General features: G+C 40.0%; 1 protein-coding gene and 1 long non-coding RNA gene across 7 annotated transcripts in view; one reads left to right on the top strand and one right to left on the bottom strand.

Annotated features, from left to right (window-relative positions):
* The window catches only part of lef1 (lymphoid enhancer-binding factor 1), a 174,870-nt gene that overhangs the window by 105,049 nt on the left and 55,155 nt on the right, over nucleotides 1-14,666 (bottom strand). The window lies entirely within an intron of this gene.
* The window catches only part of LOC140196720 (uncharacterized), a 42,186-nt gene that overhangs the window by 6,935 nt on the left and 20,585 nt on the right, over nucleotides 1-14,666 (top strand). Inside the window, exon 4 of one of the 2 annotated variants that reach the window (XR_011885791.1) lies at nucleotides 13,755-13,882. The exons of the other annotated variant lie outside the window; for it this stretch is intronic. This is a non-coding gene — a long non-coding RNA (uncharacterized lncRNA). Of the gene's footprint in view, nucleotides 1-13,754; nucleotides 13,883-14,666 lie in introns of those variants that run through there. 2 annotated transcript variants of the gene reach the window in all.

Raw genomic sequence — 14,666 nt, 5'->3', positions numbered from 1 at the left:
ACCACAAATGTTGAAAGAGAGTGATAAAAGGATGATGAAAGACTCTATTACTCAGACAAGAGTGCATGTAAGTGGGTAAACCAGATTTGTTATCTGACGTTCCCAAATTATCTTCTTTTGGAAATTTTCGACAATGACATTTCTTTCTCTACAACTTCAAATCTGTTTCTTTCAAAATCTTCACGAAAACTAATTCTCTCTAAAGTTGTTGCCTGACCAGTTACACAGTTCTGGCATTTTCTGGTTTCATTTTGGGTTTCTAATGACTCTAGTATTTTACGTTTGGGTATGATTTTGGTTATTCTTCTGGGACCAACAGAAGAAGCAGAACTTTTTGTTTAGTATTTAGAAGATAATAGTTCTGTCACTGTGACTGTCTTCACTTCTGGCTAGGAGAGGGCAGGTCTCTCACCACTGGGTCAGAAGTTGTACATTCAGCTCTATTCCAACAGTTTCAACCCATTGGTCCAGGCTGATGCTCCCTGGCTGTGCAGTGGAGTACTGTACTGCCATAGGTACCACGGTTCAGATGAAATTTTAAATCATGACTATACCTACACTCCCAGCATACAGTAAGATGGCAGCATGCTTGGATGTAGCACCTTCTACTGGACCAACCAAAGCTGTTATTGTCTTTTCTAAACATATTTTCTATAATTGCAAGCACCTGCTCGACATTAAGAACTTAAAGTACTGCAGGTTTGCCTCATCAGCGAGTTGCTCACTGGTGGAGAAACTAAAGAAGCTGAATTGGGTGCAGATTGCAATTCAGCCTGCATCAGAGAGGAGTCGGAAGAGTCAGTGCGTGTGTGCGGTCTAATAGCGAGTGATTGTCTTAGTCACGCTTCTTGTGATCACAAGACCCTGTTGGACATTGTTAATGTGGAATGCTGCAAGACCAATTTACTGGTTTATTGGTGGATGGTGCATGGCCTTGCCTGTAGCCAGGACTAGGCCTCGAGCCACAGTGTTACCTGTTTACAGCTGCCTGGGAGAGCCGGATATATTGCAGTCAGTGCGCTCCACCGGAGTGCTGGAGGCGGTGTGGCGTGTTGACCACACTGGAGTTAGTGCTGCCTCCCAGTGTTCGCTTGGCTGGAGGCATGCTGTATTGTGTTCGACTGCAGCCTGCCGCAACGTTCGTGGACTCAGGGACTCAGACTTTTTTTTCATTTGACTACATTTTACTGCTATCTTACATGTGCTATATGTGCCTTGTGCTGTGTGTGACTGTTGGTACTGTGTTTTGCACCTTGGCCCCAGAGTAACGCTGTTTCGTTTGGTTGTATTCATGGGTATTCATGTATGGTTGAATTAAACTTGAACTTGAAGTGAATCTAGAAGGTCTCACTGTATATCTTGAAGAAACCCAGATGACTTGCTCCAGTGTCCTGGCCAATATTTATTCATCAATCAGCAGCATAAGATTATCTGCCGTTACTGATCATGGGATTTTATTGTGCCAATTGCATTCTGCTTCTCAAATTAAACCTCATTAGCCTTTAAGTCCTATGTCATTTCCTATAAGGTACCAGCTTTTTCTTTTCTTTTGGTGGTCACTGGCTAGCATGTATGATTTTATTGAGAGAATAAAGACAAATCAAGGGAAGAGCTGATTGAGGTTTTTAAACGAATATTCATCAGAGTACAGAAAATATCTTTTCTTATTTGGAATCTGGAAAAAGAGGTCTTTTTCCCAAAATTAGAGCTAGGTTATTTAGAATTGGATACTTTCCACTGGGGATTAGAGATCTTTGACCCTTTTCAGTTTCCACACAAAAAAATTAATAATGTTATATTCAACAGAAATTTACATATTGGGATCAACAGATTTTGTTAGGCAATGGTTTTAAGAGACAAAAACCAGGATAACCATGTTTTGCAATTGAATGACAGCTAGAGTTGTGAATGGTCTAGATGTGTATTGAAGCATCCCTTGTCTAGCAACAAAATCCTTTCATTTAGTATTGAAACAGAAAGGCTACTTGGGGTATTGTGGTATGGTTTCAGCTGCTGTGAGACATCTACTTCCCCTCAAGTAACCAACTTCTGATATATCATCATTTTCATTAACAGTGCTGGATCATTACCACAGCTGTAATCATTTGTGTCTAGTTTTTCTCTTTCCTATACAGTGACTGGGTCTCAACTTGTGGTCATTATCTAAACCACCGGCATTAGCTCAATCTCCCTTCCATGGCATCTCCTTCATTGTAGCAGCCTTGTCCTTCCTCAAACAGTCTGAAGCTATTGACCACTTTCTGGGGGCAATTTGGTTACGTGACCACGGCCTGAAACTGTGCTGATTACTCACAGCTGTAATTGACCGGTGTCTCTGGAGTAACAAGTTGTAACACCTGTTCCCACTTTAGCCCCTTCTGGAGGAAATTAACAAAATTAGGTCAAATATTCTTTTGAATTAGTGGCCCATTTACAGTAAAATCAGTCAGGTTCTCACATGAGTGGTTTCCACCAAGTTGTGCTTTATCAAACATACAATTTATACAAGTGTGAGTCTAGAGACTTCCAAATCTTCAAGGGGAGATTTCTAAGTCTCTTAAAGTCTTCTCTTTCTCAATTTTCAACATGTTCTGTACAAATCTTCAAAGTGGGATTCTACAGAAAAAAATCTATTTTTCTTACTTTTCTACATGTTGTGTACATAACAATACTCAGGTCTATAAAAGACATGTCAGTGGTCTTTAGATGCTTTGAGATGGCTGGATGAAAATTGGTCATGGTATCTCTCAGCTTCTGTTGACTAATCATGAGGCGACAATATCAAGACAGGATTTGTTCCTATTCTTCCACAATCCAAGTGCCACACCTTTCACAGATCTCAAAGAAACACTTCAGGGATTGAATCACAAGCAATAACGATAATGAACTTCTTGTGAAAAACAATTTGTTACAGAAACTGGGCAACATTTCTGACAGCATTTATCTTGGAGGGGGATCTGACAGGGATTGAGAATCTTGGTTTTAACATAATTCACTCTGCGTGGGGTAAATCCCTTGGTGTTCTAAAGCACTGCAAGATTCTGCTGTTGACACCTTGTAGAACGTGACAGTCAGAACTGGTGTACACTTCTACGATAATTTGCAAAGAATAAAAAAATTCTGGAGATAAATGAAGCCAAGTTCAATCTTCAGAGAATAAATATCCAATACTTAACTGTAGATGGTACTGATGGACAATCTGAAGGCTTCCTACAAACCCTGAATTTTGCATTTATGTTTTGACGGAGTTAATTTTGTTTGCCGTGTACGCAATGCTCTAAATCCTCGCTAATGAATATTCAACTGGAACTGTTGAAAATTGTTCAAAACGCAGTTGGCAGTAATTCCGGCTGTTTGCTCATTGAGAGGACAAAAAGCAGATTACAAAAACTCAACTCCTAAAAAAAGACACGGTGGCCATTTTGGAAGAAAAAGCATGAAGAATTGCTGATGAACCCTCATTATAAATACAATATTACTTTGTTTCCATTGGTCAACTTGACTGTCAGGCTGTTACCCATGTCGTTACGTTTTAAATTTTCTTGGCCAGATAGCGTTGCTTTAAAATGTCAGCGATGAAAGCAACGTGCCTGTAGGCTTCAAGGTACAAAGCAGATTCAGTGCCTGGCAGAACAAAACCAGTTCCCTCCCCCGCTGCGATGGAAGCTGGTGGTGATACACTGAATTTGAATCAGTACGCACCGCTCGCCATTTTGCCGGCGTGTTGAAGATTAAGGATCTAAAAAACATCGCTCGCCAGCTGCAAACCATCACTGAGATTCCCTGCCTCCATTCTCACTCCACCCATTGCATTGTTCTTGACTTACTGCTGCCAAGATTTGTGACACAGGTTTCCCAGTTCCTCATTAGCGCCAAAAAAAAGGGCAAGTAGAATACGTAGGAATTAGCTTCTGCAGGAGGCCCTTTGTTTTTCACCTATGAAGTATTTCTAAAAATGTGGAGCAGTATACATGAAGGAGCAGAATTAGGTATCTTCTTGCATTCCTTGATTCCCATAACATCTAAAACTCCTTAACGCAGGGTTTCAACCTGAAATATCAACAATTCCTTTCTCCCCACAGAATGCTGCTTGACCTGTCAAGTTCCTCCAGCAGATCATTTATTGCCCTTTATCTAAAGATAAAGTACTCTGCCTTAAATATTCTCAAAAGTCCTGTTGAGTAGCGTTTCAAAGATTCATTATCCTCTCTCTCCTACTTCCCCACCCAGTGCTCTATCAACACTGTTCATATATCTATGAACAGGAGAGGTGGAGGATTGGTGCAGAGGCAGAAAAGAGAGTGGCAGAAGTGAGAGGGAGCAGAGAAGGACAGGAGAGGCTAAAAGACAGTGAATAGGAGAAAGACGTAGGGTGTAGTAACATACTGGTTTTGTTCTCAGTTGTGTAATCCACAGCCTGCACAAATAAATCAGAAAATTTTCAAATGCCGTCTTAGAACTTAATTTCTATAAATAATTGGAATTTTTTGAAACATTTGCATTACCAATGAGCTATGGCAAAAAGAAGCTTGGTTCAATAACGTCCTTCAGAGAAGAGAGGATTTAAGTCCTTATGTCACTCTGGAATCATGACAATGTAGTTGACTCTTAACTACCTCTCTGAAATAACTAGTTAGCCAGTCATTTCGATGGCACTGAAGGATAGGCAATAAGCTTCCCACTGATAAAAATAATCTATGAAAGAAGTGGCAGATGATGGAGAGAGCGAGAGAAAGGAGGATGACATTAAGTTGGGTGGGTGAAGAGAGAAGGGAGAAGAGAAAGTCAGGAGAAAAGTAACTTTTCACATTTTAGTTCATGTCGTCTATTTTTCTTTTGCAACCAATCAATAATTTATTTTGCATGTTTGAAATCAGTGCAATTTAAACAGAAGCACTTTCCAGCAAAAGATGAGGACCTAGTAACCAGCCTACAATAAACTGGTGAGGATCCAAATATCTATGGGGGAGGATGTTGAGATTTACCTGTAGCTAATGGGTGAGCAGCAAGATTTGAGAGGCTGACCATTCTTATCTAGTACAGAGGAGCTTCCCAACAAGATTGATATATTAGGTAGATAAACTCAAAATGTCAAGGATCAGAAATGAGAGTTCTTTTAATTTTGGACCAAAAATTTAATAGAAATGAAACCTGGAAGAAATTTATAATGGATGGATACTCGACTACTCATTTCAAACAACTATCAACTACCCAATGTCAAAATTATCCCCAGTAACATGGCATACAATGGGTAAGTAAAAAAGCAGAAATCCATTAATGAATTTGTTCAGTGCCCAGATTATTCTATTAAAGTCACTAGACGTCAAAATGAGCAGAGATTAAAACTGATCATCACTTCTGTTTTACACCAAAGCGTGAGATCTACCTTAAAGAAGACACTCTTATTGACAGAACTATCAGATAACCAGATGTGCTTTACCAGATAATGAAGTGCTCCTGAAGACGAAGATTCCTGTAGGATCAGAGTCAAAAATGCACTCTTGGTGGAAATTGTCTTATGAGAAGTAATTAAGCAGAAGATGGAAGTGAATCTCATTGAAATGTACAAACTTGGGACGGTAGATATGAAGCTGATGTTTCCTCTGGATAGAATGTCAAGAATCAAAGGTCACAAAAAAAATGAGAGGACAGAAAAAAGTATTTTTTTCATACAGCAAGACCAGAAGACAGGAGCAGAATTAGACTACTTGGCCCATTAGGTCTGCTCTGCCATTTCATCATGATTGATTTTTTATCCCTCTCAACCCCATTCTTTTGCAGGTTTTCCACCATGTCTTTTGACAGCCTGACTATTCAAGAATGTATTGACCTCTGCCTTAAATATATTCAATGACTTGGCCTCCACAGCTGTCCGTGGCAATGAATTCCACAGATTCACCACACTCTGTGTAAGAAGTTTCTCCTCATTCCACACACACGAAAGGGGTACTGCAGATAATGGAAATCTAGAGCAATACACACAATATGGTGAAGGAGTTCAGTAGGTCAGGCAGAATCCATGGATGGGAGTAAACAGTTGACGTTTCAGGCCAAGATGCTTCATCAGGACTGTAGTACCATAGGCTCTTATCTTGTTAAGCAGCCTCACGTATAGCACGTTGTCAGAGATCTTCTGAAAATCCAAGTAAACAACATCCACTTTCTCTCCTCTGTCTATCCTGCCTGTTCCTTCCATAATGAATTCCAACAGATTTGTCAGGCAAGATTTCCACTTAAGGAAACCATGCTGACTTTGGCCTACATAATCATGTGTCTCCAACTATTCCAAAGCCTTATCATTAATAATAGACTCCAGCATCTTCCAAACCACTGAAGTTAGGCTAACTGACCTATAATTTCCTGTCTTCTGCCTCCCTCCCTTCTTAGAGAGTGGAATAACATTTACAATTTTCTAGTGATTCTTAAAAAATCACTACTAATACTTCCACAATCTCTTCAGTTGCCTCCTTCAGAACCCTGGGGTGTAGTCCATCTGGTCCAGGTGACTTATCTACCTTCAGACCTTTCAGTTTCCAAAGCACCTTCTCTTTAGTAATGGAAACTAATAGCACTTCTGCCCCGACACTCTCAAACTTCCAGCATATTTCTAGTGCCTTCCACAGTGAAAGCTGAAGTAAAATACTTATTAATTTGTCTGCCATTTACTTGTCACTCATGACTACTTCTCCACCATCATTTTCCAGTAGTCTGATATCCACTCTTGCCTATCTTTTACTCTTTATATATCTAAAATAACCTTTGGTATCCTCTTTTATTTTATTAGATAGCTTACCTTCATATAGTATATCCTCTTTTCTTTACTTATGGCTTTTTAGCTGGTTTTTAAAAGCTTCCTAATCCCCCGCCTTCCCAGTTTGCTATATTATATGCTCTCTCTTTTGCTTCTGCGTTGCCTTTGACTTCCCCTGTCAGCCACGTTTGCTTAATTATCCCTTTAGAATACTTTTTCATCTTCGGCGTGTATCTTTTCTGCGACTTCCGAATTTTCCTCAGAAACACCAGCCATAGCAGTTCTGCCATCATCCCTGCTAGTGTCCCCTTCCAATCAACTTTGGCAGATCTTCTCTCATGCCTCTGTAATTCCCTATACTCCACTGTAATTCTGATTAATCTGATTTTAGTTTCTCCTTTTTAAACTGCAGAGTGAATTGTATCATATAATGATCACTGTCACTTAAGGATTAATTTACCTTAAGCTCCCTAATCAAATCTGAATCCAGAATTGCTGTTCCCCTTGTTTGCTCAACCACAAACTGCTCTAAAGATCAATCTCATAGGCATTTTACAAATTCCCTCCCTTAGGAACTAGCAACAACCTGACTTTCCCAATCTATCTGCATATTGAAATCCCCCTGACTATCATGATGTTGCCATTTTTACATGCCTTTTCTATCTCCCAATGTAATTTGCAGCCCACGTACTAGCTGCTATCCAGGGATCTACATATAAACTTCCATTAGGATACTTTTACCCTTGCAATTTCTTAACTCTACCCATAACAATCCTAAATCTTCCAATCCTATGTCACCTCTATTTAAGGATTTGATTTCATTATTTACCAACAGTGCCATCCCACCCCCTCTGCCTACCTGCCTGCCTTTTCGATGTGTGTCGTTAGATGTTAAGTTCCCAACTATGATCTCTTTCAGCCATGATTCATTGATACTCACAACATCATACATACCAATTTGTAACTCTGATAAAAGTTCATCTACCTTATTCCGTGTACTGCATCCATTCAAATATCACACCTTCACTCTTGTTCTTGTCACCCTTTTCAATTTTGCCCTGTCATCTGCCTGTCCTTTCTCACAGTCTCACTGCAAACTCCATCTAGTTGTACACCAACTGCACCATCCTTAGTCCCATCACTCTGGTTCTAGTCCCCCTCCCAAGTTAGTTTAAACCCTCCCTAACAGCTCTGGCAAACCTGCCTACAGGGATATTGGTCTCCCTCAGGTCCAGGTGTAACCCATCCTTTTTGAGCAGGTCATATCTTCCCCGGAAGAGATCCCAGCGTTCCAGAAATCTGAAACTCTGCCCTGTGCACTGCACTGTCAGTTATTCATTCATCAGTACTATCATCCCATTCCTGTCCTGACTACCACTTGGTACTGGGAGTAATCCAGAGATCACTACCTTGAAGGTCCTGCTATTCAGCCTCTTCCCCAGCTCCCCATACACACTGTACAGGACCTCTTCTCCCTTTCTACCTACATCATCGGTGCTAATGTGCACAAGAACCTCTGGCTGCTCACCCTCCCTCCAGAATTTTCTGAGGCATTCTGGACCTAGCACCAGGGAGGCAACACAGCATCCTGGCTTCTCTTCAGGGCCGGCCACAGTGCCACTGGCCTGGCTGCTGCTGCTACTATACCCTGATAGGTCATTAGCCACCCCCATCCCCTAGCAGTACTCAATGTCCTTCACTCAGAGGGCTATGCTCCTTTTAAACTATCCAACAGGACAGGTGTTGATGGCCTTCACGCAAAAGGTGATGCGTCTTTTAAGCTCCATCCAATGGGACAGGTGTTGAAAATATTCAACAGTACAGTAGAATTTTAGGTATAAAACCACAAACAACCTGCTGGAGGAGCTCAGTAAGTCGAGCAGTTTCTGTGGGGAAAATGAATTGGCAACATCTCTGGTTGAAATCCTACAAAGGGATTTTTTTGGCATTATGGAATTCAAGTAATGCAAAGAAAGTGGTCCTGAGGTAAAAGATTAGCCATGATTCTGTTGAACAGCCGAGCAGGTACAAGGTCCACTCTTGCTTGTAATTCTTATGTTCATTGCTGCAAAGAATTGAACCAGATGTCTTTCACCTGGGAAATCTGTGACTTAAATCAGCTGAAAGCAAGAAAAGCTAGTTAGTGACACCATTTTTAAAGAGTTACTTGAAAGCTGCAGGCCAGCCACTGAACCCCTTATTTAAAGGTTAACTACTATTTGTTGCCTGATGGACAAGATGGAAGGGGCTGCCAATCACAAATGCTGAGTTTGGTTTTTAGTCAGTATTTCAATTTCTACATTAAGTAGAGATGTTTTCTTCTCCACTTATTTGTGTGGAAGGTTTTGGATGCAATGACTATTTTGCTCATTCATTTGTGCTTGCCAGCTAGCATGGGTCACAGACGGTGACCATGGAAACCTCAATTAACAGTGGGAAATGGTACACAAGGCCAGTAACCTATCCATAACTGTAAAGGTTGTAAAAGTGCCATTCATCAAAAAAAAACAAACTAACTGCTTAGTTGATATAAAGGAGGTTATAGCATGGAGGAAGGTTTGATGTTGTGATTCGGTGGATTAATTCCACCATTTCTTAACTCCAGCAGCTCCCTTCATTGATTAGTCTTATGTTCACTGACCTGGACTAGCTCTTCTACCAACAATATCTCATAAAATACTCACAACTGAGCTCAAGTCCAACCACATTTCATTTCGCACTTTCTACTCCAGCCTTTGATGGTGTCTATTCCTAAAATGCTGACTTCCTTCCCATTCTCCACTTACTAGGAATCTGGAATTTCTTCCATAAACCTCTCAGTTTCACTTTCCCATTTTACAATGTTCTATAACATCTTAGAAACCATCTAATCACCTATTCTGCTATCTTTGATGTGCTGTTGATCACGTCTCTGGAAAGGGTCTGCTCACAAAGGCGCTGTTGTGCTGTTACTGAACACTTCCACCACTTACCATAACTACCCTGGAACCAGAATAGTGGAGGCTAATTTATTGATATATTTAAAGCAGAGGTAGATAATGTTTTGATAGACCTGGGAATGGAGGGCTATGGGGATCTGGCACAGAGGAGAAGATGAGGCCTGCAGAAGATCAGCATGATCATAGTGAACGGCACGGCAGTTTGAGACACTGAATGGCCTATTTCTGCTCATGTTTTTATGTATTCCAAGAAAAGGTATAAAAACAAAAAGAAATACTCTGCTAAAATTAAGGGAATTTTAATGGTGCAGCCCAAGGAATTCATCATGTCCTTGCTGAGCCTCACCAATTTTAACAGATACACCACAGAAAGCATCCAATCCAGATCACACCTTGGCATGGCAACGGAGACTACAGAGACTTGTGGGCTCAGATCACAAAAGCAGTCTCCCCTCCATGGACTCTACACTTCTTGCTGCCTCCGTAAAGCAGCCAGCATAATCAAAGACCCCATCTACCCAGGGCATTCTCTCTTCTCCCCCTTCCCATCAGAAGGAAGAGATAAAAGCCTTAAAGCATGTACTGCCAAGGAAGGACAGCTTCTTCCCCACTGTTATAAGACTATTGAACAGACCTCTTGTATATTAAGATCACCTCTAGGCCTCACAAGCTATCTGACACCTTATTGTCTGCTTGAACTGTACTTTCTCTGTAACTGTAACACTGTACTAAATATTCTGTTGTTGCTTTTTTCCTTACACTACCTCAATGCACTGACGTGATGAAATGATCTAAATAGAACATGTAATACAAATCTTGTTCTTTGTAGTTTGGTGCAATTGACAATAATAAACCTATTTAATGTATATTTATTTTATGTATATATTCTTTGTCATGCTGCAAAACGTTGAGCTGCCAAACTGTGTTTCATTGCTCCACAACAATGACAACAAAGATATTCTTCTTCTTCTTCTTAAGTTCAAAGCAAATTTATATCAAAATACTGTACATGTATGTTACCATATACAACTCTAAGATTCATTTTTGTGCAGGCATACTCGATAAACCTATAGAATAATAACCGTAATAGAACCAATGAAAGACCATATCAATTTGGGCATTCATTCTGCGTATATAAGACAACAAACTGTGCAGTTACAAAAAGGAAATAATAATAATAAATAAATAAGCAATAAATATTGAGAACCTGAGATGAAGAGTTCTCAGAAGTGAATCCATTGGTTGTGGGAATATTTCAATGATGGGGCAAATGAAGTTGGTTGAAGTTATCTACTTTGGTTTAAGGGCCTGATGGTTGAGGGGTATTCACTGTTCTGAATCTGGTGGTGTGAGTCCTGAGGCTCTGGTACCTTGTTCCTAATGGCAGCAGTAAGAAGGGAGCATGTCCTGGGTCGTGGGGGTTCCTGATGATAGATGTTGCTTTCCTGCTACACTGTTGCATCTAGATGTGCTCAGTGGTGGAGAGGGCTTTACCCCTGATGGACTGGGTCATATCCATTACTCTTTGTATGAATTTCCATTCAAAGGCATTGGTGTTTCCATACCGGGTTGCAATGCAGCCAGTCAATATACTCTCCACTACACATCTATAGAAGTTTATCAAAGTGTTAGAAGTCATACCAAATCTTCGCAAACTCCTAAGGAAGTAGACAGACTGCCATGCTTTCTTCATAATTGCACTAATGTGCTGGGCCCAGGGCAGAATGTAAGTGCGATTACAAATAACTGGTAAATTTACCAATTTAATACAACACTTCAGGTGTTTAGTAACTATTATTGCCAAGAAACACTGGCTTTAAAATATTTGATTCTATAACAAAGAAAGATATTGAGTTTCTGGGATGTTTGATCACACTACTGGAAGACTAGAATCAGTAGTCCAAAAACCAGATGGGAGAGGACGTCTTAAAACTGTAGGAATTATGCTTTAAATGCCAATACTTCACAAATTCAATATTCAAGATTCAAGGTTGTTAAAAGTAATTTCCTGTACACAAGTGGAAAGGAGGATGAAATGGGTGATAATGCAGAATCTAAAACAATGGATAACTTAAAACAAAAATGTCAAAGCAGGTTAGGGGTGAAAGGAAGCCTTCTAAAATAGAATTTAAATTCAGCATAAACTAATATCTAAGACAGATATATTAAACAGATGTATTTTTGATAACCTATGATTTATAGGATGACAAGGATAAATCTCTAGGCTTCTTGAGCATTAAATTAAGGCTGGTTGCACATTTGCATTCATCTGACATTCCTCTGTGCACTATTTCAAATTAGATCTTAATAAGAAGTGTATTAATTTTAATGCATTTGGACAAGAGTAAGGTACTGTAAGCTGTGATTAACACTGATCTTTTAATGTTGGCAATTGAAGTTAATGCTCCAAATCGTGGGAGCAAAGGGAAAACTCCACAGCTGAGAAAAAGACTATATAAAGGAACTTGAAACCAGGAAAAAATATAAGGTAGGTATGGGATGCTATTATATTGGTTTAATTACTACACTAAAATGCAGATTCCTGGCCGATTGATTGAGTGATATACATATGGTTGATTCTCAATGTAGAACTAGCAAACTACTTGATGGTCAGAAAAATCCACCTAGTTTGCCTATATCCCTCAGAGATATCAATCTTACTAGAACTGGCCTAGAGGTGGTTTACAAATGCACATTAATACAGTTCTGTCTCATTTAAAAAGCATGTAGGCAGGTATTTGGATAGGAAAGGAATAGAGGGTTAATGGCCTAAAGTGGGCAAATGGGTTTGGTGTAGACACACATCACAGTTTGAGTAGATATCCTGTTTGCATTCTATATAACTCCATGACTGTATGACCTAAAATCTACCAGTACAGCTGACTCTTTTCTGCCCTCCAAGATGGTCTAGTAAGCTACTCAGTTCATGAGATGACTAAAGCCAGTGACAGGCATCTCTAACCTGCGAAAGAACAAATAAGTAAACACGAAAACACTGCAACTTCTGTTTTCGTTCAAAATACCATTCCTGTATAATTTTGAAAATATATGTTTTTCTTAGGAATTCTGTGCCCCTAGTGCTGCTGCATGTAAATTGTTTTTGCACCTGTGTATACATGCACTTGTGGCACCAATTTTCCACTTAAAGTCAACCTTGGCTATCCCATGACTTTTTCCCAAAGAAATTCTCCATGCTCTCATAGTGAACAATTCAACCCAATCAACATCATGAATATAGATTATTTGGTAGCAATCTCATTTCTGTTCGTGGGATCTTACTGTGTGCGCCAACAGTTGATCAATGATAACATTTCCAAAAGTACTTTACTTTAAAAGTAAAGCTTTTAAAGGTCTGGGGAGTACAATTCAAATGCAACTTCTTCAAGTCTTCCATCTCCTCATGCATGTCACTAACAAATTTTAACATCCGCTAAACATATGTCAAACTGCTGTTTATTGATTGCAGTGTGGCGTTTAACATCATCATCATTCCCTCAGCACAATGAACAAATTTCAAAATCTTGGCCCTCTGTTTGTCCCTCTGCAACTGAAACCTCCACTTCCTTTATCAGAAGACTGCAGTCAATATGGATTGGCAGTAAAATCTCTTCCACACTGACAATCAATACAGGTGCAACTCAAAGATGCATGTTTAGCCCACAGCTCTACTCTCTCTACACTCATGACCGTACAGGAGCATTGCTCATAAGCCATTTATAAATTTGCAGATGACACCAATGTTGTTGGCTGAATCTCAGCTGGTGATGAGGAGCCATACAGGAACTAAAAGCTGGAGGGGTGTCACAACAATAACCTTGCACTCAGCACGAACAAGACCAAGGAATTGATTGTGGACTTTAGGAAAGAGAAATCAGGAAAACACACACCAGTCCTCACTGAGGGGTCAGTGGTGGAAAGGGAGAGTAGCTTCAAATTCCTAGGTGTCAACATCGTGAGCCCAGCACATTGATGCGATCCTAATGAAGACACACCAGTAGCTCCACTTCATTCAGAGTGTGAGGAGATTTAGTATGTCACCAAAGACTTTTTGCAAATTCCTACAGATTTACGGTGGAGAGCATTCTGTTCGGTTGCATCAGAAGCTGGTATGGAGGCTCCAGTGCACAGGATCGAAAAAGTCTGCAGAGTTATAAACTCAGCCAGCTCCATCACAAGCACAACCCTCCCCACCATGAAGGACATTTTCAGAAGTTGGTCCCTCAAGAAAGTGGCACCTGGTTAGACTGTTTGTCGTAACTTATTTTTTATTCTTTCTACTTCTCTCCTAATATTTATATCAGCGCACTTGTAATGTTACTGTGACACTGTAATTTCCTTTGGGATCAATAAAGTATCTACCTAGGACCGGTACCATTGCGACATGCCCTCTTCTTCTTACGACCATTTGGAAGGAGGTACATGAGCCTGAAGACTCACACTCACTGTTTTAGGAATAGCTTTCTCTCCTCCACCATCAGATTTCTGAATGGTCCAAGAACCCACAAACATTGTCTTGTCATTCCCCTTTTGCAAAAGAACAAATATCACGACATACGCCAGTGATAATAAATCTGGTTCTGATTCTGATTCTGAACTTTGATTGCTAACAAGTCTGGTAAGAACCATGCTATGTTCGGGGTCCTCTATCAATATACAATAATAATCTATAACTTTGAAGTCCACGTTAACCATGAGATGGTATAAGCAATCTTATTTCTAGGCAGCCAGCCTCAAGAGTAATAGTTTAAATTATTACTCTCAGAGTAGATGAGGCAGGAAGATATAGAAAAGATCAAGAAAATATAAGGGGCAATTTTTCCAATTTTGAACATACACAATGATGGCCAGACTAAGATTTATTTCAATTTCCTAGCTGAACTTAAAGAAATGGCAATTACCTCCAGAAGGATGGGTTATTTATTTACTTAGAGATACACCATGGTAATGGGCCCTTCCAGCCCAATGAGCCCATATTG

The sequence above is a fragment of the Mobula birostris genome, chromosome 4, assembly GCF_030028105.1.
Source record: "Mobula birostris isolate sMobBir1 chromosome 4, sMobBir1.hap1, whole genome shotgun sequence".
NCBI classification, from domain to species: Eukaryota; Metazoa; Chordata; class Chondrichthyes; order Myliobatiformes; family Myliobatidae; genus Mobula; species Mobula birostris.
The sequence above is the reverse complement of the archived record's forward strand: the minus strand, read 5'-3'. Positions and strand labels throughout refer to the sequence as shown.